We start from the raw sequence: 21,189 nt of genomic DNA, 5'->3' as shown, positions 1-21,189 counted from the left end.
TGTGGCCTGGGAAAGCAGTGGAGGATGGACCAGGTTCTTGGGCCCTGCACCCGCATGGGAGACTAGAAGGCACCTGGCTCCTGGCTTTGGATTGGCGCAGTGCGACGGCCGCAACATGCCTGCGGTAGCGGCCACTTGGGAGGTGAACCAACGGAAAAAGGAAGACCTTTCTCTCTGTCTCTGTCTCTCCCTCACTGTCTAACTCTGCCTGTCAAAAAAATAAAAAATAAAAAAAATAGACTTCAATTCCAGTCTCACCTCCTGTGACACTGGGAGCCAGGATAGCCAGACTCCTGCCATCTTTCCCATGTACTGACTTCACCTGGAAGTGAAGATACTGGAATGGGACTGTGGAGTTTCTTTCCAGAGCAGAGGAATCGGGTGGGAAAATAAGTCCTATTTTCCGTGTGATATGCCCACTCCCCAGGAGAAGGCATGGCCAAATGCTCTTCCGTGTTCCTGTTTACCAATGGCAGAAGGCCAGGTGGGCTTCCTTTATGAGCGTGGTCCACAGGACCTTGTAGTGGAGGGGGACCTGGGCTGGAAGTAGGTCAAGTTCTTGGTAAAATTGTTGGATCAACTTGAAAAACTCCATTCCTGTGCCTGAGCCCCAACTTTTAAATTTTTTTCTACCAAATAAAATGGGGAAGTTGGGTTATTTTAACATTTTCCTAACTAGATCAACATTTTCCAAAGAGTGTTACCCTTGAAAAGTGGTTAGGAGCTACAATAAAAGATTCCATGGTTAAAGGGTTTGGAAAACAGTGCATCAAACACTGTTAACCATTTTTTTGTTAAGCTAGAACTTCCTGTGGCCTCCACTAGGCAGATGTGCTTTTGACTCCAATAAGGGAGTTCATATGAAATGGTCTCCAAGCTTATTTGAAACTAACATCATTTATTTATTTATTCGGAGGAACATCTTGGGTGGGGGGGAGGGGGAGAAATTAGTGTTCACCAGGTTTCCTTTGGCTTTATGAATAATTAATAAAAGACAATGCACTGCTGTGGCTCCTGAATACATGCAGGTGTTAATCTCCAAATCTTAAATTCATGGTACTAATAGGGTAAGAACTTAATCCAGTTATGGTGTTTAGAAGTGAGCCTAGAGGGTGGTCCTTATGTCACTGAGGGTGTGCCCTTGGAAGGTAGTTCTCCTGAGCCTGAGTCTTAGCCACTGTCTGCTTCCTGCCTTTCCATGTGACTCTCCTTCTGCCCGTGCAGTTCCCTCTTGCCATGTGATTCTCTGTGGCTTCTTAGGACTCTGCTGATGCTAAACAAATGGGGCTGCCCGGTGTTGGACTATGTGCCTCCAAAACCAGGTGGTGGAGTCAACCTCCTGCCTTCTTAAGTAGCTTGTCTTGAGTATTTCATTGTAGTACTGGAAAGCTGACTAACACATATGTAAGGCTGCCACAAAACACACCAAACACCAAAGTTAAGGAAAAGGTTTATTGTTGGGTGGGGGAGAGGGCAAGAGAGTAAGAGAGAGAGGAATCAGGAGAGACAGCACGTGTGCTGGAGGCAGGTCCTGTTATACGTTGGTGGGGGCAGGGAAGTAGGAGCAGCGAATCCCATTAGGGTAGGGGTGGAGCGGACACCTGTGGTTGGGCCGTGGGGCTTGGGACCGAAGCTTACTGCCAGAGCCCAAGATGGTGTCCAGGGCATAGATGATGCCACAGATAAGATGGCACCATTTTACTAACATTCCCTTCTTTTTTTTTTTTATAAAGCAGGCAATGTATGGAATTACATCAGCCCAAAAATCCAGGAGGAGTGAAGGGGCGAAGGTCGATCTTTTATAACTGCTTGCTGCTGACCTAGGGCAACAAGTCTCAAGCCACTATCTCCTGGGTGGGGAGCCGAGGATATCCCTGTAGCAGCATTTGATTGACCGCCTGGTTGGTGAAGGAGCCTATAAACTCTTAAATAGACAAGATAGTATAAAAGACAGGGTGAGAGTAGAAGCCAATGGTCCTAAGAGTGGCATTAACCAAGTAATGAGAGGATTTCATAGAGGAGGGGAAATGAAGGTGGTCTCTGGACCCTAGTGAAGACTGTTTGATGGGTGTGGTTTTAACTGGCCTGATTGGTTAGCATGATAAGAACACCGTTAAGGTCAGTCTATTCTGTAGTGCCTGTTAGTGAGGTGATATGGCTTTGGAGACTTCAGATGCTATCAGCTGAGGTCTCAGTGGACCCAGTGACCTCCTCTTGTAATTGCTGGAGTTGTTTTAGAAGAGTTCAAATGTCTATCAAACCTGATGACTCTTCAGGGCCCCAGTGTAGATCCATGCATTTGGAAAACCACTCTGTATCCCACTGCTTGCCAGCAGGGACCTTTGCTTCCATTCATGGAGAGTACGTGCCTATGGCCAATGGAGAGGGACTTATCAAAGAGAGTGCTTCCAAGTACTTTGATGTTGTTTTTTGTGTGTGTGTTGACTCACTCATCTTCACATACTGATGTTTTATTCTACATTTTCTGGGAAAAAGTCCTTATGTGAAATATTCAAACATATAAAACATAAAATGAAAGAAGAGCTATTCATATAAGAGAATTCTTCACTTTACAAAATCATTCCACCTAGGGCTTATTTTAAAGAGGGAGGAAGCTGGAGACACTGGGGGAAATGCATGAACTTCAAAATTTTTTCTCTAAGTTCTGCAGGCTCTTAGAATTCTAAGCCTCTTAGAATAGCTGTCAACTCTAAATTATTTCTGTAAATGCCTCTGTTTACTACCCCCAACGTTAGTATTGAGACACAATCCTTTGCCCTCACCCTGGCCTGGGGGATGTCACACCTTCCTCCTCCACATTGCCTTGGCTTCCTCCCATGGCCCCTTGATGGGCATGGAGGACACTTCCAGCAGTGAGGAACCCTTGTTTAGTGGCAGGAAAGTTCCCCTCCAAACTCCCCTCCCATGGTTGTTTGCAACTTGGAGTTATTTGTTTATTTAGCAGAGATGATCAGACTGAATTGAAAATCTTCAGAAATCAATTTTTTAATAATCATGCATCTGAAACATGTCCTTATTTGACAACTGTCCAGGTTGCTAAGATCAGCCTCTTTACCCTTTAAGAAAATAATTTCTATCTTAGACAATTACAAGGAGTCAAGATGTACACAAACTTGATTTTAAAGGTGTTTTCTGCCTTGTTAACCCAATCATTTTAAGACAGAGGAACAGTTAGATCAGTGCTATGTTGGTAAAAAAGCATTAGCTTTCTTTTAAGGGTGATTTTCCACTTCAGGCATAATTAGGCCACTGAAACACTTTGTGAGTCAATGGACTGGAAATCTATCCTTACCATGAGTGATATGGTCCACAGAAGATCTCAGTGCTAAATGGAGATGCCATGTTAGCACAAAGTAATTTCTACTGGGTCATTGGATACTTTACTCTCCAGAATTTACCAATTTACCAACAAACAGCCCCTAGAAGATTTCGTATCTCTAACATATTTCTTCCTTCACTCATTATGTAGAATTTCACATCCTTGTTTACTCTTCTTTGTACAGGGTGGGTAAGCATTACCCTTTTATAAACTCATAAATGCAGGGGAGGGTTAATCCATGAAGACACCAAGTCCTGAGAGTGGATATTCTTTTCCAGATCATCGTATGGCAGTTGTTTGTGAAAAGGGAATGTGGTATAGCGTAACAGGTGAAGAGGAGAACAAGACTTTCTTGCATCCCTTCTACCTGTATGCTGCAGCTCAGGCTTTAAGGAGAAACAGACAATGGCAGATGGGTGTTCTTGAGTTTTTTCTCTTGTGGAAGTGAAGTGTACTGGTCTGTCTTGTGAAGCAAGGGCTCTCATCCTGGTCCTGTCTCTGAGATCTTGGAAAGATCAGCCCCTCATTTTTCTTGCAGTTAGGTGTGGAATATATCCCTGTCTTGCAATGATTAAACAGAAGGTTGTAAATATGTGTGTGTTAAATAAATAAAACTTGGTAGTTTTATTTATAATCTATGTGTTGCCAGGCTGCTATTGAGATAATGAATTTGATAATTACAGATTATGATGATTAAATGGACAGGAGAAATGCATTTTTCTTTGCTTCTTTACTACTCTGCTTGACTTACATGGAGAGAACACAAGTGTTATAATTAGACCTCCCTAGTGTTGAATTCTGTTTCTGCTAGTTCTTAATTTTCTCAACTGTAAAATAGAGATAGTAGTATCTTTTCAGTAGAATCATCATGAAGACTTGGAAAATTCTATTGCTTTGAAGGAATTATCTGGAGCTATGATAAACAATCTTTTATTTTTAGATGATACTAAATGAATTTATGAACCCCTTTACAATGGAGATAAATGTTAACTAGTGTCCTACATGGTAACTTGATTTTGTATTTGATAAGAAATAATTACTCAGATGTCATCAACCTTTCAGGGAACTATACCTTAAAATGCAGAACTGTCTATTCTACTCAATAAAAATTTCAATGATTTTTATCAAATAAGTTGCTTATGGATTTGTTGACATATATATCTTTCCTAAGAAGGCAGCCCTGAGTAGTAACCCTGACCATATCAAATAGAGGGTTTGGGTGTAGAGTAATTGATGAATAAGCTTTTATTTGCACTTTAGTCCCTGGTATCACATATGTCAGACTTGGTTGCTTTCTCAAATTTCTTCCTTTCCCTATTTTCTTCCCTGATATTTTTTATGCTCCAATTTCTTTGCCTGTATTTTTTGTTATTGTAGTTTTTATGGAAAGATGTGCTATAATCCCAGCACCAGCTGCATGTTCACTGACCTTAAGGTTATTACATGGTCTCATTTTCCTTTTATCAGTAACTGGTTAAAATGTGGGATGTGGCACAATGCTAGCCAATGGGTGGGGGTAGGGAATCAGCTTGGACATCTCCATGAAAGATTTCCAGCAAATACAAAACAAACTAAACCCAACCTTGGACATCATTGACAAAGTTTTTATATATACATATACATATATACATATGTGTGTGTGTGTGTGTGTGTGTGTGTGTATCTGCTGCTGTTGCTTCTAGATGGTATCATGTAGTGTTATAATATCTGGAATTGTCATCTTAAGGTGATGAAGAGGTGAATTTAGCACAGTGAAGAGAAGAAAGAAGTCTGAATCTTCAAAAAACTGATGGAGCTAAAATTCATGCCCTAATCCATCTCCAAGTGTCCAGTTATGGAGGGGTTTAATTGTTCAAACTACTTGAGTTGAGCTTTCTTTTGTTTCCTAAAGTGTGGCATTTAATAAAAGCATTTTTAAATAAAAGCATTTTTGCAGCTCTTTGATGTGCTCAGAATTCAAAGAATATTAAATAAACAAGGCAGTTGTGTAAGAACCAAAGTATAAGCAAAGAATATCATTTATGATGATTTCTAGTCATCAAGACACAATTTGTTGGGTGGGTATTTGGCACAATGATCGAGACGCCACGTGAGACATCTGCATTCCATATCAGAGTTCAGGTTCCCACTCCTCTGCTGATTCCAGCTGCCTGTGAACGTGCACCCTGCGAGGCAGCAGATGATGGCCAAAATAACTGGATCCTTGCCACTCTCAGGTCTCCTGGCTTGAATTCTGGGCTCCTGACTTTCACTTGGCTCAGCCCTAGCTGTTGTGGGAGTTTGGGGGAGTTCATATCCCTGTCTCTTGGTCTTTTAAATAAACCAAAGAAAAAAGTTGGCTGTAATGGGGTAGGGGGAACCAATTCATTTGATCAAATATTAAAAAAAAAAAAGGATGAAGATTAATATTGCTAAATCTTTGGATACAGCTACTTTTGACCCAGATAACTGCAGTTGAATTGAGTAGAAGGTCAAGATTAAGAGGAACACAATACAGATATGGAAGTAAAGTCCATCACCACATACTTCTGCTTCTGGAAGAACCACTTGGAGAGTTGAGTAAGACCTGAGCTTGCAAGGAGGGTCCGGTGGCTCCCCTGAGGAGACTGAGAACAAGGCAGGATCAGCTGCAGCAGTTGCCGTTTCAACACAGGCAGGGCCTAATCAAAGGCTGAAAGCAAATTGGAACTTGGAATTGCTTTGACAAATAACTTTTCCCATCAATTGTTCATATCAAAGAATCAGATGACACAGGGGCTATGGGGCTATGAGTTATCTCTTTAGGGGCCATGACCACGACCAACTAACTTTCCTGCCTTGGGCTGAGAAATCCACAGTCATGAAGAGCAAGCCGACCTCAAAATCTAGAGCTACTTTATTTTTAAATGAAGTCATTATTTCAAGTCAAATGTGTGCAAAGAATTTCTAAAGTGTATCCAAGGCAGAGGATTCAGTGCTGTGCACTTTGAAATACCAGGGGTCTCTCAGGTATCAATTTCATCAGAGCCGGCGCCGTGGCTCAATAGGCTAATCCTCCACCTTGCGGCACCGGCACACCGGGTTCTAGTCCCGGTTGGGGCGCCGGATTCTGTCCCGGTTGCCCCTCTTCCAGGCCAGCTCTCTGCTATGGCCAGGGAGTGCAGTGGAGGATGGCCCAGGTGCTTGGGCCCTGCACCCCATGGGAGACCAGGAAAAGCACCTGGCTCCTGGCTCCTGCCAGGATCAGCGCGGTGCGCCGGCTGCAGCGGCGGCCATTGGAGGGTGAACCAGCGGCAAAGGAAGACCTTTCTCTCTCTGTCTCTCTCTCTCACTGTCCACTCTGCCTGTCAAAAAAAAAAAAAAAAAAAATTTCATCAGAGCTGATGCTCCATAACTTGAACTCCTGGTGCTGCAAACTGAACTGAAAATGAGACCCTTCTATGGTCCAGCACTGCTGTCTTATTGATATGGTTATTACTACCATGAGGTTAGCCTGTCCAAGGTGGAGGAGGACAAGAGAGTCAGTCCTTGACTTTGAGATGTACAACCGCAGTCCCAGGAAATTCCTTTCCAGACACTTCTGCATGGCAGGGAATTGGACCTTCCAGCCATTTTTGCCATAGTCTCTTCCACGTTCAAGCACAGAGTCCTTTTTGTTTTCTGAATGTTTATGCTTTTCTTCCAAAAATAAAGGTGTCATCATATGTCTGTTACAGAGGGACCATCTGTATGGTGTTCACAGGCTCAGTTGTCTGGATTCTTTTAGCCACTGTACACAGGCAGGTTGGGGGAATTTATTGAGAGAAACTGGCTTCCTTGCTAACCTGTTGACTACTACTCTTGGTTGATACATTTCCATGTTTTTAGGGGTCTCTGGAACACCAGTGTGAAGAACTAGTTGTCTGCAGTTCACTTCTACTTTACCATGGGTGAGTTGTGGTTTGTTTATTTTTAAATAATTATCTCTAACACATCTCAAACTATAGGCTCAGGAAAAAGACTCACAGTAAATATTTCCCATTTTAAAGTTAACACCAGGGACAGCTACTTTTCTTTATGATGTCAGGTCTACTCTGTGCGTGTGCGTGTGTGTGGTTAGTGGAAGGGTGTAGCCCTCAGGGAAAAATTTTGTCTATACCCGTGAGCATATATTTTCACTTGAAAAACATCAATGGGTTTGTCAATAAGTGAGGTTTGCATCTAACTAATCTCAGAAAATTGTATAAAATCATTTAGCCTTATTGTGCATGTAGGTCATATTGAAGTGATGCCAGGCTCATTGCTCAGAGTCCATTCACATCATGGTGTTACAGTGATGGTAGAATAACAAGTTAACTCATAACTAGATACGCATTGATAACATTGATTAGTAAGTCACTGCTTTGCTTATATTGTACCTGTAGAGTCTCCCCTGGTCTAGCTGGTATCTGTGAGTGGAGCTTGGGGATACTCTCAGTGTCATCAGGTGACAAGGCTAAAACCATCAGAGCATGGGTACGGTGGCCTCTTGTCCATAATCAGGGAAATGCCACAATTGTGTTGCTCCTTGCACACATCAGAACAGTGGAGAAAGGAGAATTGGAGAAATCGGGACCAGTGACTGTGGGACAGTGGGTGAAGGGAGGAATGGTCAGGCGAGGATGGTGTTCTTGATGGTGGTTTGTGGGAAAGAACAGAGAGATTCAGGGGCCACGGGGGTCACAGTGAATGGGACTCTGAGGAGATGAATGGGGAAACATCATCTTCTGTTTGTTTTTCTTGCTCCTAGTCAGTTTAGCTCCACTTTCTTAAGTCTTCAGGAAAGATCAGATCAAAATTGCCTTTTTTCGCTGACAACAGTGAGAGATGGTCCCCTTTTATATACATATGAGCATTTATTCCACTTTGTATAAGAGGATTCTGCCACTTGCCTTGCAAGCTTCCAGCCTGGTTATTAGAAAGTTTCTTGAGACTCTCCCCTGGGCTTGGTCAGCAGCTAGCCAGGGAACTCTGCAGCTGAATGAAAGTCTGGGAGTGCACATCTGTCCCACATCTGTCCAATTAGACACAGGAGATCCCTGACGGAGGTTCCTGGGAAAGACATTTCCCTAATAAAAATGGGACAAGGGTCTTTCTTCCTGGTGGCCACTTTGTGCCTGATCCTTTAAGCAATTGTTGATTTTCATTTTGTTTGAAAGGAAGACAGATGGACAGAGACAGAGAGATCTTCCATTTACTGGTTCACTCCCTACATGTCTGCAGCAGGCAGGGATGTGTCAGTCAGAAGCCAGGAGCCCCGAACTCCTATATGAGCCCCTACCTGCTGCCTCTCAAGGTGTGCATTAGCAGGAAGCTGTATTGGAAGCAGAGTAGGCAGAATGTGATGAGGAACTCTGAAATGGGATGTGGGTATCTCAAGTGGGGATTTAAGCTGGTATGCCAAACGCTCACCCCTTTGCTCCTGCTTTTTAACGGTATCGTGATGGCTCATGACAGCGGAAGGACAGCCTGGTGATAACGGAATAGGAGAATGGAAGAACTAGTTCTTTATTGGCTGCATTGTGGCTGCTGGCTCAAGGCTTGGAGGTTCTACTTCCAACTGGCACATGTATCTGTATTTCCTGGCACTTGTTAATCAACAGTAAATGTCTTTAGGAATAAGTGACAGATATTCAACTCTTTTTACCTGTAGCCAAAAGCATTTCTCCCCACCCAGCACACAACATATATAACATTTGGCTACTTGTAATCACTTTTTCATGAAGTACAAAAAATAAAACAGAAATAAATTAAAGTTAGAGCTTATGGAAAAATTGCAACTGTCATTCCTAATTTCTGATTTCCAATGTCTTGTTCATCGGAACCATTTGGCCCTGAAGTTTGACTTTATAATATGCGAATGTCATAAGTGAACTCAATCTGTAAATTTGTAAACAAGATTTTATTTATTTATTTGAAAGGTAGAGTTACAGAGAGAGGAAGAGACAAAGAAAGAGGTCTTTAATCCATTGGTTCACTCCCCAGATGGCCACAATGGCTAGAGCTGAGCCGATTCGAAGCCAGGAGCCAGGAGCCAGGAGCTTCTTCTGGGTCTCCCATGTGGGTGCAGGGGCCCAAGGACTTGGGTCATCTTCTACTGCTTTCCCAGGCCATAGCAGAGAGCTGGATTGGAAGAGGAGCAGCCGGGACCTGCACCAGCACCTATATGGGATTTCTGCCCTGCAGGTAGAGGCTTAGCCCAGTACCCCACAGCACCGGCCCAATGTGTAAATTTTAATTAGTAGAATATTTAATTTCATCCATTTTATAATTGATGTTCCAATTAAGACTTCATTTGGAAAAGCGAAAGTAATAGAAATACACAGCAAAAGCCAAAGGGAAGTGGGGTAGTTGGCTGGCTGTGGATGTGTGTGTGTGTGTGTGTGTGTGTGTATGTGTATGTAGTAATCCCAGTACTCATCATACATTTGAACTTATTAAATGTCTCTTATATGCTATTTGCTATAGAACCTATTTGCTGTGCAACCTATTTAGCTATATAGGATGCTATATTGCTAAATAGAACCCAGAATCTGACCTCTATGTCAGAGAATCCATAAACAGCAACCACAGGTCAAACACGCTCAGACTGAAATCCATGTCACCAACCTTGCACTGTAATTTTCTCATCAACCCGTCAGCTTTGTAACCCAGCAGCAAGTCGCTTTGGGTCCACCTTTTTAAAAATAAAGTTTAAAAAAGTTTTTAATAATGTAAGTAATTTTAATAAATGAATTATAATAAACTATTAATATTTATATATTATATAGTATCGTTTATATACTACATTATATATAATAATATTTATAATAAGTAAACTATTTAAAAAGTTTTGTTTAATCCAGGTCTACGTTTAGAGCACCATCTGACTTCACCCCCTTATCTCATTCCCTTTGCTCCCTCCTTAATTAATTAATTAATTTATTTATTATTTTTTTATTTATTTATTTTTTTTTTATTTTTGACAGGCAGAGTGGACAGTGAGAGAGAGAGACAGAGAGAGAAAGGTCTTCCTTTGCCGTTGGTTCACCCTCCAATGGCCGCCGCTGCAGCCGGCGCACCGCGCTGATCCGATGGCAGGAGCCAGGAGCCAGGTGCTTTTCCTGGTCTCCCATGGGGTGCAGGGCCCAAGCACCTGGGCCATCCTCCACTGCACTCCCTGGCCATAGCAGAGAGCTGGCCTGGAAGAGGGGCAACCGGGACAGAATCCGGCGCCCCAACCGGGACTAGAACCCGGTGTGCCGGCGCCGCAAGGTGGAGGATTAGCCTATTGAGCCACGGCGCCGGCTTGCTCCCTCCTTAATTACAACCTCTCCCATCTTCCACATAAGCCTTCTCTACATTTCTTCTCCATAAGCCATTAAGGATAATTTTACAAAAATAATAAGGGAATTCATGGCAGCCCTTTCCTTTAAGCTCTCTCATGGCTTTACATTACTATTAAAAAACAAAGTGGCTGGCGCCATGGCTCACTAGGCTAATCCTCCACCTGCGGCACTGGCACCCCAGGTTCTAGTCCCAGTTGGGGCACCGGATTCTGTCCTGGTTGCTCCTCTTCCAGTCCAGCTCTCTGCTGTGGCCCGGGAAGGCAGTGGAGGATGGCCCAAGTGCTTGGGCCCTGCACCCATAAGGGAGACCAGGAGGAAGCACCTGGCTCCTGGCTTCAGATCGCCGCAGTGCGCCAGCTGTAGCGGCCATCTGGGGGTGGGGGGTGGGGGACCAACAGAAGGAAGACCTTTCTTTGTTTCTCTGTCTCTCTCACTGTCTAACTCTGCCTTTCAAAAAAACAAAAACAAAAACAAAAACAAAAAAACAACGAATCCTGTCCTTAGCATATAAAGCTTCCTGACCGAGTGCCAAGATATCTCAACTAATGTCCCACGCTACCATTCCTCCTTCAGTTTGGTCCGGGCACTCTGGCCTCCTTGCTACTTGCTGCGCACACCAAGTGTGTTCTCTTCTGAGTTACCTTGCACGTACTGCCCAGCTTCATGGAGGTCTCAGCTCAACCTCATCCCAGGGAGGTCTTCCCTGACATCCTTATTCTCTTCTCCATCTCTTCGCGCTGTTCTGCACACGTGTTACAGTCGCCTCCTTCCCCTAAACACTAGGTCCCCTGATGAAAGACAGGGTGAGTGAACTGTGGGTGAGCTTCTTGGTGCTCCCCAGTGCTGTCTCTGCCTGGACTGCTGGTGGTCTCCAGGCCAGTTTTGCTCACTCTGTGCGTCTGGGCTTGCATTTGGGAAGCGATGGGAAATTGCAAGCCGTGGGGCAGGAAGGTGTTGTTCACGCTGCTTGGGTGGCATCCTGCTTTGTGTATGCACTCCGCAGCCTGTTGCCAGGTGGGACAGGAAGCTGGACTATGAGCAGGCACTAACTCACGCAGTCATCTCTCTCCCTTATTCCCATGAAGAAAAGCCAGCTCTGGTAGCCTGGAGTGAAGAAACACGCGAAGGGAGCCAAGTCCTCTTGTGGGGGTTTATCTTGTGGCACCTTTCCTACTCCTTTTGACCCTTTTTCTGCTGTGGACATAGGGAAATCCTAATGCCCTATGCTCTCAATCCAAGAGGATCTATTTAGAACATTTATCTCATCCATAAATATTCAGAATTTTTTCCTCTTTGAGGCAGCTTTGCATGGATTTGCAAGCCAGACAGTCTCCTCGGGGCTGTAAACCACACATATCTGTTGAGGTCTAGGTCTTTGAGATCCATGTGAGTGGGGACAGGTATCTTTGTTTTTCTTAGCCTCATTCCTTTCACTGCAATAAGCAAACACCATGTAAGAACCCCCTCCTGTCATTGCCATGACAATTAAGTGAAATGATGTCTAGAAGAGACAGTGTGCTTAGCAGCATCCAGATAGAAAAGGATCAGAGAGGAGGCAGTGGTAACTTCAGGAGATTTGGCCCCCTTTGCTTTTCTGTCACCCTTTAAATTTAATCGGCATGCCATTTCTGTTCAAATAAACGGCTGGCTTTGTTTACAAGCATGGAATGGGGAACTGTGAGAAGCAAGGCAGAGACTAATAGAAAGCGAGAGTTAAGAACATTAATAAATTCATAGCCCTGGACCCATTTCCACAGAGGCAGCAGTGTGTACGCTGGGCGAGCTGTGGAACCCACAGCCCTGTGTCTTTCTCCCTGCTGTCTGTTGCGCTTTCCCTCCAGGGCGGGGTGAACCGCAGGAGGAGACACCCCTAATCTGCAGTCCTAGGCTGGCTCTGGGGGAGGTGGTTCCCCAGTCCCCTTCCTCCTCCTCGCTGCTGTCTTCTCTCACCCTGGTGGCAGGGGAGCAGGTGCGGGTGAGGAATCCAGCTCACTCACGGGTGATGACCTGTGTCAGGCCTGTGAGAAACAGGACCGAATGAGGACCTAGCCAGCCCTTCCTTCATCCAGCTCAGTTCTCCCTTATCTTTCATGCTGTGAGCTCCTCCGCGGAGTGTGACAGGTGAGGGGGACGAGGGGCCTGCTCAGTGACAGGCAGCTTTGTGCCAACACCTCTGCACGTTGATGGAGATTGTCAGTAGAGGCAAGCTTGTGCTGAAAAGCTAGGGATCTGCAGCTTCCTGCCTGTGGGTGGACAAAGGGATCTTGTTTACTTGGAGAATGAGTTTGAGAGTTCATGGCAATAAAAAGTTTTGGGGGTGGGGTTACACTGAGTTGTCTCATTCAAGCTAAGGGCTGGGAAGTCCCTGGGTGTCCCAAATAAGGGAGGACTGGCTTCTGGGCTAGGATGAGGGATCTGGATTCTAGGCAAGAGGAGAAAAGGGTTAAGCCAGAGAGGAGCATGACATGCCAAGTGCATTTCTACCTAAGGGCTGATCCGAAGCCAGGAGTTTCTTCCGAGTCTCCCATGTGGGTGCAGGGGCCCAAGGACTTGGTCTGTCCTCCACTGCTTTCCTAGATGCCATTAACGGGGAGCTGGATTGGAAGTGGAGCAGCCAGGACTCGAACCCGTGCTCATATGGAATGCCAGTGCTGCAACCTACTGCACCACAGCACCGGCCCCAAGATAGTTTTCTAAATTCAATATTAACCAACATAACTCAGTGATTCATTGGCTGAGGCTTTCATTTGGTGAAAGGAGTAATATCATGAGATCTTCAAAATGTTCATGGAAAATATGTTATGGAAAAATTGCACACGAATTTTATATTTTTGCATCAAAATGCGCTGATTTAAAATTCCATTTCCTGTGAACTTTTTGCATTCTTCTTGAAATGAGATGGGGCCTGACTAGTGAGTTGTGTGGACTGATGCTGATTGTTGTCGGGTGTCTTAGGGTTCTCTAAAACAAGGCCCATCAGGGGTGTTCATTGCAGGCTGTTTCTGTAAATTCGTGGTTAATTTAGTGTGAAAGGAGTCACAATTATCATTTTATTTTCACTTGAGCCTCCCTCATGGAAATGACCAAGCTCGTTGTATATGAGTGGCACAGGACTCCCTCATTTTTACAAGAAACACACGAGAAGCTCAGGTGGCGGGAACCCTTTTGCTTGAACATTCATGTGAATTTCTAGTTAAAGAAGTTTTTAAAATGTTGTAGAAATGTTAATTGCTGGCTCTGCATGTCTTAGCAGACTGGGTCAATTTCTGCATAATTGAATTGATCACTGTGAGATTGTTCCAGCTTGGTAGAGAAGAAAAGCAGGCAAACTGGCCACAAATGGCTCATTTGTGGAATGTTTATTGGACTGTGATTAGCTCAACCACATAGTCAAGCACATAGCAATCTCACGCATTGACAGAGAGAAGGAATATTTATCAATCATATTCCACACCCAACATTTCCTGGGGTTGGGGTGTTTGTCAGAGACAAACATCGCCATCCTCATGGCACTTACATTCCAGTAGGGGAGAGAGATGGTGTCAGAATAAATGATGTGAACAATGTGTTGGAAGGTGACACGTACCACGGGAAAAAGGCAGAGGGGAGGAAGGAAGGTATAGCTTAAACTATCAAAGGTCAGGGACTAGATAGAGGGCAGCTACCCTAAGCTGACGAGGATGCCAGTGGAAGTTGCTAGTTGTGGCAGAATAGCGAGACCAGTGTGTCTGGGCCCCACTGAGTAAGAGAGTTGGGTAGGAAATGAGCCAGAGAAGGGAGGGTGATGAGCACAGAAGGCCTGTGCCCAGTGAGGACTTTTGTGCTTTCTGCTGAGTGACCGTGAAGCCCCTCTAGGGCTCCAGGGAGGAAGGGCACGGTCGGACTCAGTTTGAAGGAGTTTCTGTATTGAATCACTTGATAGCTTGCATCAACGTGCCTGAAATACCCCAATCCCAAAAAGGCTTTGTGGGCAGTCACCCCTAGGTGTCGTGGGGCCTTGAATGCAGATCCCTATTTGTGTTACACCATCTACCATCCCTTAAAGCCTCTATGTTTTATTCTGAGGAATGTCAAAGGTCAAAACCTGGGCAAAGGGGCTATGAAGTCTGGAGTCAGCTTTGCTCCAAGAGGTCAAGATTCTTAACTTGCCCCCCCCCCACCCTTGAGGTCCCTGATGGAAGGAAAAGGGTAAGAGGGGCAGTGGGTGGGGGAAGCTCGGGGGAAAAGCCTGAGAATGCCCACTGGGATGCTCCTGCTCACATCAGAGCTCAGCAGAGGATCCCAGGCCAAGGCTGTGCTGTTCTTCTTTTTTAAACTTTGGTTGTTGATGCAATTAATCGTTTCATGGCCCATGAACAGGGGGGGATATGTGTAGAATCTGGAGGATTTTTGTCTACCAAGTGAGTTTTAAGCTATTTTAAAGTTTGAGAAACAGCCTGGGAGATGTGGTTTGGATGCAAAATGCTGGGCTGCCTGTAGTTTTTGGTTTGTTAAAGAGACAATAAGGTGACAAGTCTTGGACCAGACTTTTGAACGAGGGGGATGGTTAGGATGACCTATCTTGACTGTCCTTAGTGAGGCAGAGGACATGTCCAAAGGCTTAGGACAATGGCAGTGCTAGAGCAGATATATCATCAGAGACGAGCTCATGCAGCCCCACTGTGTCTCCATGAAGGACTCAGGGGCATTCCTTGTACCAGGACTGGGCAGGATGCAGTTGGGAGGGGAGCCTGGGTATCCTTGAAGAGGTCTAAGAGGGCTCTTCTTTGTGGCCCAGGAATGGCCATGGGAACAGCTGCCATTGGACCAGCCTCCCTGAATCTAGAGGTAATGATGGGATTGGACTGCCACAGACCAAAAGGTGGTCTTTAATTGTCAAAGGCAAGATGAGTGTGGATACTGTAAGGTTGTCAGAGCCCAAGGCATCCTTAGGATAGCTTGACCGTCAGAGATCATTGCATTGCTGTTTTTTCTTTTTTTCTCTCTCTCTTTTTTTTTTTTTTTGGACAGGCAGAGTAGACAGTGAGAAAGAGAGACAGAGAGAAAGGTCTTCCTTTGCCATTGGTTCACCCTCCAATGGCCGTTGCTGCCAGCGCCGTGCGCTGATCCGAAGCCAGGAGCCAGGTGCTTCTCCTGGTCTCCCATGGGGTGCAGGGCCCAAGCACTTGGACCATCCTCCACTGCACTCCCAGGCCACAGCAGAGAGCTGGCCTAGAAGAGGGGCAACCGGAACAGAATCTGGTGCCCCAGCCTGGACTAGAACCCAGTGTGCCGGCGCCGCAGGCGGAGGATTAGCCTATTAAGCCATGGCACCGGCTGTATTGCTGTTGATCACGATGTTCCTTGAGCAGAAGTAGATGGGCAGCAGTGCCTTAGAATGAAGATGGGACAAAACCCTTGGGGAAATCCTCCTTGCACAATTCCAAATGAATACTATTCATCTTCCATCAAACCTTCCTGGAGGAATTGCAGCTGTTTGTTAGGGTGATTGCACATGGGAGAATAGGTTAGAATGCTGGAGACCTGAAACGCCACCAGGGTAAAGGCTCTGCACTGCAGTAGGCAGGGATGGACAGGGAAAAGACGGTTCCCAGTTTTGCCCTTACTTCCATGTGTGTTTCTGAGCTAGTCACTTTGTCTTTCTGATCATTGGTTTTCTCATCTTTTCTTTTTTAAAATTATAACTATTATTTTTAAAAAATTTATTTAAGATATACAACTTTCATGTATTTCACATGTACAGATTTAGGAACATAGTGATACCTCCCACCTGCCTCCTGCCCATGCTCCAACCCTTCTTCCTCCTTCCTCTCCTATTCCCACTCTTAATTTTTATAAATAGCTATTTTCAGTTTACTTTATATTCATAAGATTAACCCTACATTAAGTAAAGAATTAAAAAATAGTATGAAAAAACTACACTGTTCCTCGACAGTAGAGACAAGGGCTGTAAATGATCATCGAATCTTTAAATGTCAATTTCACTCTAATAATACATTACATTTTAGGTACTGTATTAGTCCTAATCATAGAAAACATATGGTAGCTGTCTTTTGGGGACTGGTTTATTTCACTAAGTATAATGATTTCTAGTTGTATCCATTTTGTTGCAAAAGTCAGGATTTCATTTATTTTTTCTGCTGAGTAGTATCCCATAGTGTATATACCATAATTTCTTTATCCAGTCATCAGTTGATGGAAATCTGGGTTGATTCCATATCTTAGCTATTGTGAATTGAGCTGCAATAAACATGCAGAAACAGATCACTCCTTCATATGCTGATTTCATTTTGTTTGGGAAAATTCCCAGGAGTGGAGTGGCTGGGTAATATGGTATATTGATTTTCAGATCTCTGAGGTGTCTCCATACCATCTTCCACAATGGCTACACCAGTTAGTTTACATTCCCGCCAACAGTGTATTAGGGTACTTTTCCCCCACATCCTTGTAAGCATTTATTGATTGTTGATGTCTGTATGACAGCCATTCTAACTGGGGCGAGGTGAAACTGCATTGTGATTTCATTTGCATTTACCTGAGGGCTAGCAATCCTGAGTGTATTTTCATGTATCTATTGGCCATTTCAATTTCCTCTTTTGAAAGGTGCCTGTTCAAGTCCTTTGCCCATTTCTTAACTGAAGTGTTTTGTTGCTGTTGAGTTTCTTGAGCTCTTTATAGATTCTGGATATTAATTCTTTATCTGTTGCATAGTTTGTAAATATTTTTCCCATTCTGTTGGTGGCCTCTTTCCTTTGTTGAGTGCTTTTTCTTTGCAGTGCAGAAGCTTCTTAGCTTGAGGTAATCCTATTTGTCTATTTTTGCTTTGATTGCCTGTGCTTCTGGGGTCTTTTCCAAGAAGTCTTTACCTATGCCAATATCTTACAGTTTCTCCAATGTCCTCCTCTAGTAATTTGATGGTATCAGGTCATAGCTTTAGGTCCTTGATCCATTTTGAGTGGATTTATGTGTAAGATATAAGATACAAGGTTTCATACTTCTGCATGTGGAGATCCAGTTTTCCCAGCACAATTGGTTGAAGAGATTGTCCTTTCTCCGGGGATTGATTTTAGCTCCTTAGTCAAAGATAAGTTGGCTGTTGATCTGTGGGTTGATTTCTGGCATTTCTATTCTGTTCCATTTGTCTACACATCTTTTTTTTTTTTTTTTTGCCAGTACCAGGCTGCTTTGATTATAACTACCCCGTAGTTTGTCTTGAAATATGGTATTGTGATGCCTCTGGCTTTCTTTTTTGTGGTATAAGATTTCTTTAGTTGCTCAGGTTCTATTGTGTTTCCATATGAATTTTACCATCATTTTTTTCTATATTTGTGAATAATGTCCTTGATTTTTTGACAGGGATTGCATTGAGTCTATAAATTGGTTTTCTCATCTTTGAGAGGACAGTTCAGCCTGGAAGTCAGTTCTAGACTTTGGATGCATATTGGAGTCACTAAAGTAACTTTAAAAATGTTAACAGCTAAGCCCTACACTGGAGATTTTGATTTAATTAGTCCTGGCGGGGCCCATGCAGTGATGTTCTTAACACCTCTCTGGTGATACAGTCGCACATGCAAGGATGAGCCCAGGACATCTCCCTGGGTCCCTTTCAGCCCTGACAGGCAGAATTTACAAATTAGTCTTTCACTGAGCAAGAGATAGTCAGACACGTTTGATGTCAGTGTTCTAAAGGTTTGGTAGAAGAGAAAAATTTAAAAACCTCTGTTTCTAAAATTAAGTCTGTAATATCTGCTCTTTGGCAGACACCCTCGACCAGTGAGGACATAGAGAAACTTAGCTGAGAATGTCCTGCTGTGGGCTGAATGATGGGGCTCCTCCCTCCAGATCTGCATGTTGGAACCTCACACCCCATGGGCATGACATTCAGAGCAGAGGCCTGGGGGGAGTGATTGTGTCATGAGGGCTCCACCCTCACAAAAGGGGTCAGTGCACTCTCAGGAGAGGCTTGAGGGCATCTCTGCTCCTTCTGCCAACTGAGAATGCACAGCAGGCATCATCCAAGAAGAACAGGCACTCACCAGGTAAGGAATCTGCCCGTGTCTTGAATGTAGACTTCCCAGCCTCCAGAATTGTGAGTGATAACTTTCCACTGTTTATAACTCACTGAGTTTAAGGCATTTTGTTCCAGTGGTCTGAATGAACTAAGGGAAATCCAAGTATCTGTTTCAGGCATTTCAATGGAAGGCTGCCCAAACAGCTTTTCACAGTACATGCCTGTGCCCTAGACATAGGCCAAAAACCACCTCTGTGTTTAATCTGTGCCTTGCCTTACCCTTGAAATTGTACAGGAGTTCTCCCTGTTCCACAGTTTCCCTTTCTGTGGCTTTAGTGGCTCTAGAACAACTATGGTCCAAAAATGTTAAACAAAAATGGCAGAAGGAAGCAATTTATAAGTTTCAAGTTGTGGTTCTGAATAGTGTGATAAAAACTTGTGCATTCCTCTTAGATCCTGCCCAGGACATGAATCATCCCTTTGTCCAGCATATCCATGTTGTATATGCTACCCTCCTTCTAGTCTTTTCATAGCCATCTTTGTTGTCAGATCGACTATTTACAGTATTGGAGTGCTTGTATAATCCTTTATTTAATAATTGCCTCAAAGTGCAAGAGTACAGATATTAGCAACTTATTAAAAATATATTATTATAGTTGTTCTATTGAATTATATTTTTTGTTAACTCTTACTGTGCCTAATTTGTAAATTGGGTTATAGCATATGTATGCATATATAGGAAAAAAAGTCTATAAAGGATACAGTATTATCCACAGTTTTAGGGATCCATTGGGGGTCTAGGAATATATTCCCACAAACAAATGGGTCCTGTTGTACTGTAGATTCAGAAGTACACATAACACTCTGCTACTGACACGTGCTCTGATGTTGTCACTTCTGTGTCCTGTTTTCGTCTCTCCCTAGCAGTTTTTTTTTTTATTGATTGACTTGAAAGGCAGTGCTACAGAGAGGCAGAAGCAGAGAGAAAGAAAGGTCTTCCAACTGCTGGTTCACTCTCCAGATGGCTGCAATGGCTGGAGCTGAGTGGATCCATAGCCAGGAGCTTCTTCTGGGTCTCCCACGTGAGTGCAGGGGCCCAAGGACTTGGGCCATCTTCTGCTGATTTTCCATAGCAGAGAGCTGGATTAGAAGTGGAGCAGCCAGGACTTGAACCAGCTCCCATATGGGATACTCACATTACAGGTAGCAACTTTACCCACTACACCACACTGCCAGCCCCTCTCCCTAGACTGATAAATGTTTGCCCCCGATCTAGGCTTAGTGGGATTGGTTCTGGCTTCTGAGTGCAACTGAACCCCAAGATGCCAGTGTGACCTTGAAGAGGTGCTTCTTGGGCATCAGTGTCCTCCTCTATTACATGGGTAGTTCTGAGGTGTTTTCCAAATGAAAAGTTCAATGCTAACGTAATTTTAGGAAACTGCCTATCCTCAGAGTATAATGCTGAGCTGTCATCCTGAAACAAAATAGACTCAAAGCTGTTGCAAACAGGTTGTTTTTATTGGTACCAGAAGTGGATATGTGGGGAGTATCTTTGCTGCTTAGTCCTCACAGAAAAAGCAATTTTCCCACCTGTGGTCTGCAATGGACCCGACTTAGATGCACTTAGAGCAAGGGCTGCTAGATGGCGCTGTTTCCCCAAATTTCCAGGAAATCTTCATTTTTAGCAGATGGCTGTTGGAGGAGAATTAACAATTAATGTCCACTGTATCAGCCAAAGCCTGCAGAAAATATGTTATACTCCAGGAACTACAGAGAGTAGAGATTGCTCAAAGACGTTCTGCTGCCAGCTTGATCCCCTTCCTGGCCAAAAAAAATCTAATCATACACAGCCCAGCCTGTCCCTAAATTGGTCTCACAAACAAGGGACATTAATAACAAGAGTAAATAAAGAATATTATAATAAATGATTCTTATGCTTATTTCCTCAGCCACATTACATTTTCTTCTAAATGATTTTCTACACAGAGCAGTTACAAAACAGTCATTACCAGGCTCCAGGGCGATTAGAAGGTACAAGTAATTCTCATACGAGTTCACTTTGCAACAGTGACTCCAAGGAGTCACCAGAGGAGACAAAGAGGCTGCTTCTCTGAGCCCACACGGAGGCTTATGGGCGTCGCCAGTGGAGGCACCAGGGCTTGGGGGCAGGTAGATTTCTTGTGTTTTCCTGACCTTTGTTTTTTCTAGACTAGAGCTCTTTGAGTCAAGACGTTAAATCTGCTGATGCCAATCTCTTCATCAAAAGACAAAGATGCTTCCAGTCGCTCAAGAGGAGAGTTATGGAAGAGAGTGAAAGGAAAGGGCAAATGGGTCATGGTGGTGCCTTCTTAGGTCTGCTCCTTGTAGCTTTCCCCCTCGGTGCTTGGAACCCTCATTGCCACTCCAACCATTTATGCCCAGCTAGAATTCTGGAAGGTAAACTTCCGATGTCCACAGGAGATTTTGGGGAGGAGGGTGTCCTCTTCTGCTCGTCTTCACTGGTTAGATGTGAT

At 44.1% G+C, this 21,189-nt stretch overlaps 1 long non-coding RNA gene across 9 annotated transcripts in view; it reads left to right on the top strand.

The window, feature by feature from the left end:
• The window catches only part of LOC149123714 (uncharacterized), an 85,884-nt gene that overhangs the window by 6,931 nt on the left and 57,764 nt on the right, over positions 1-21,189 (top strand). For 6 of the 9 annotated variants that reach the window (XR_016214021.1, XR_016214017.1, XR_016214022.1 and 3 more), the window contains exon 2: positions 7,187-7,248. This is a non-coding gene — a long non-coding RNA (uncharacterized LOC149123714). Of the gene's footprint in view, positions 1-7,186; positions 7,249-8,794; positions 9,033-21,189 lie in introns of those variants that run through there. The other 3 variants (XR_016214018.1, XR_016214019.1, XR_016214014.1) reach the window with 1 other exon arrangement.

This window comes from Oryctolagus cuniculus, chromosome 10 (assembly GCF_051225735.1).
Source record: "Oryctolagus cuniculus isolate XC-2025 breed Fujian yellow rabbit chromosome 10, ASM5122573v1, whole genome shotgun sequence".
NCBI classification, from domain to species: Eukaryota; Metazoa; Chordata; class Mammalia; order Lagomorpha; family Leporidae; genus Oryctolagus; species Oryctolagus cuniculus.
This window is presented reverse-complemented; position numbering and strand designations above follow the sequence as displayed.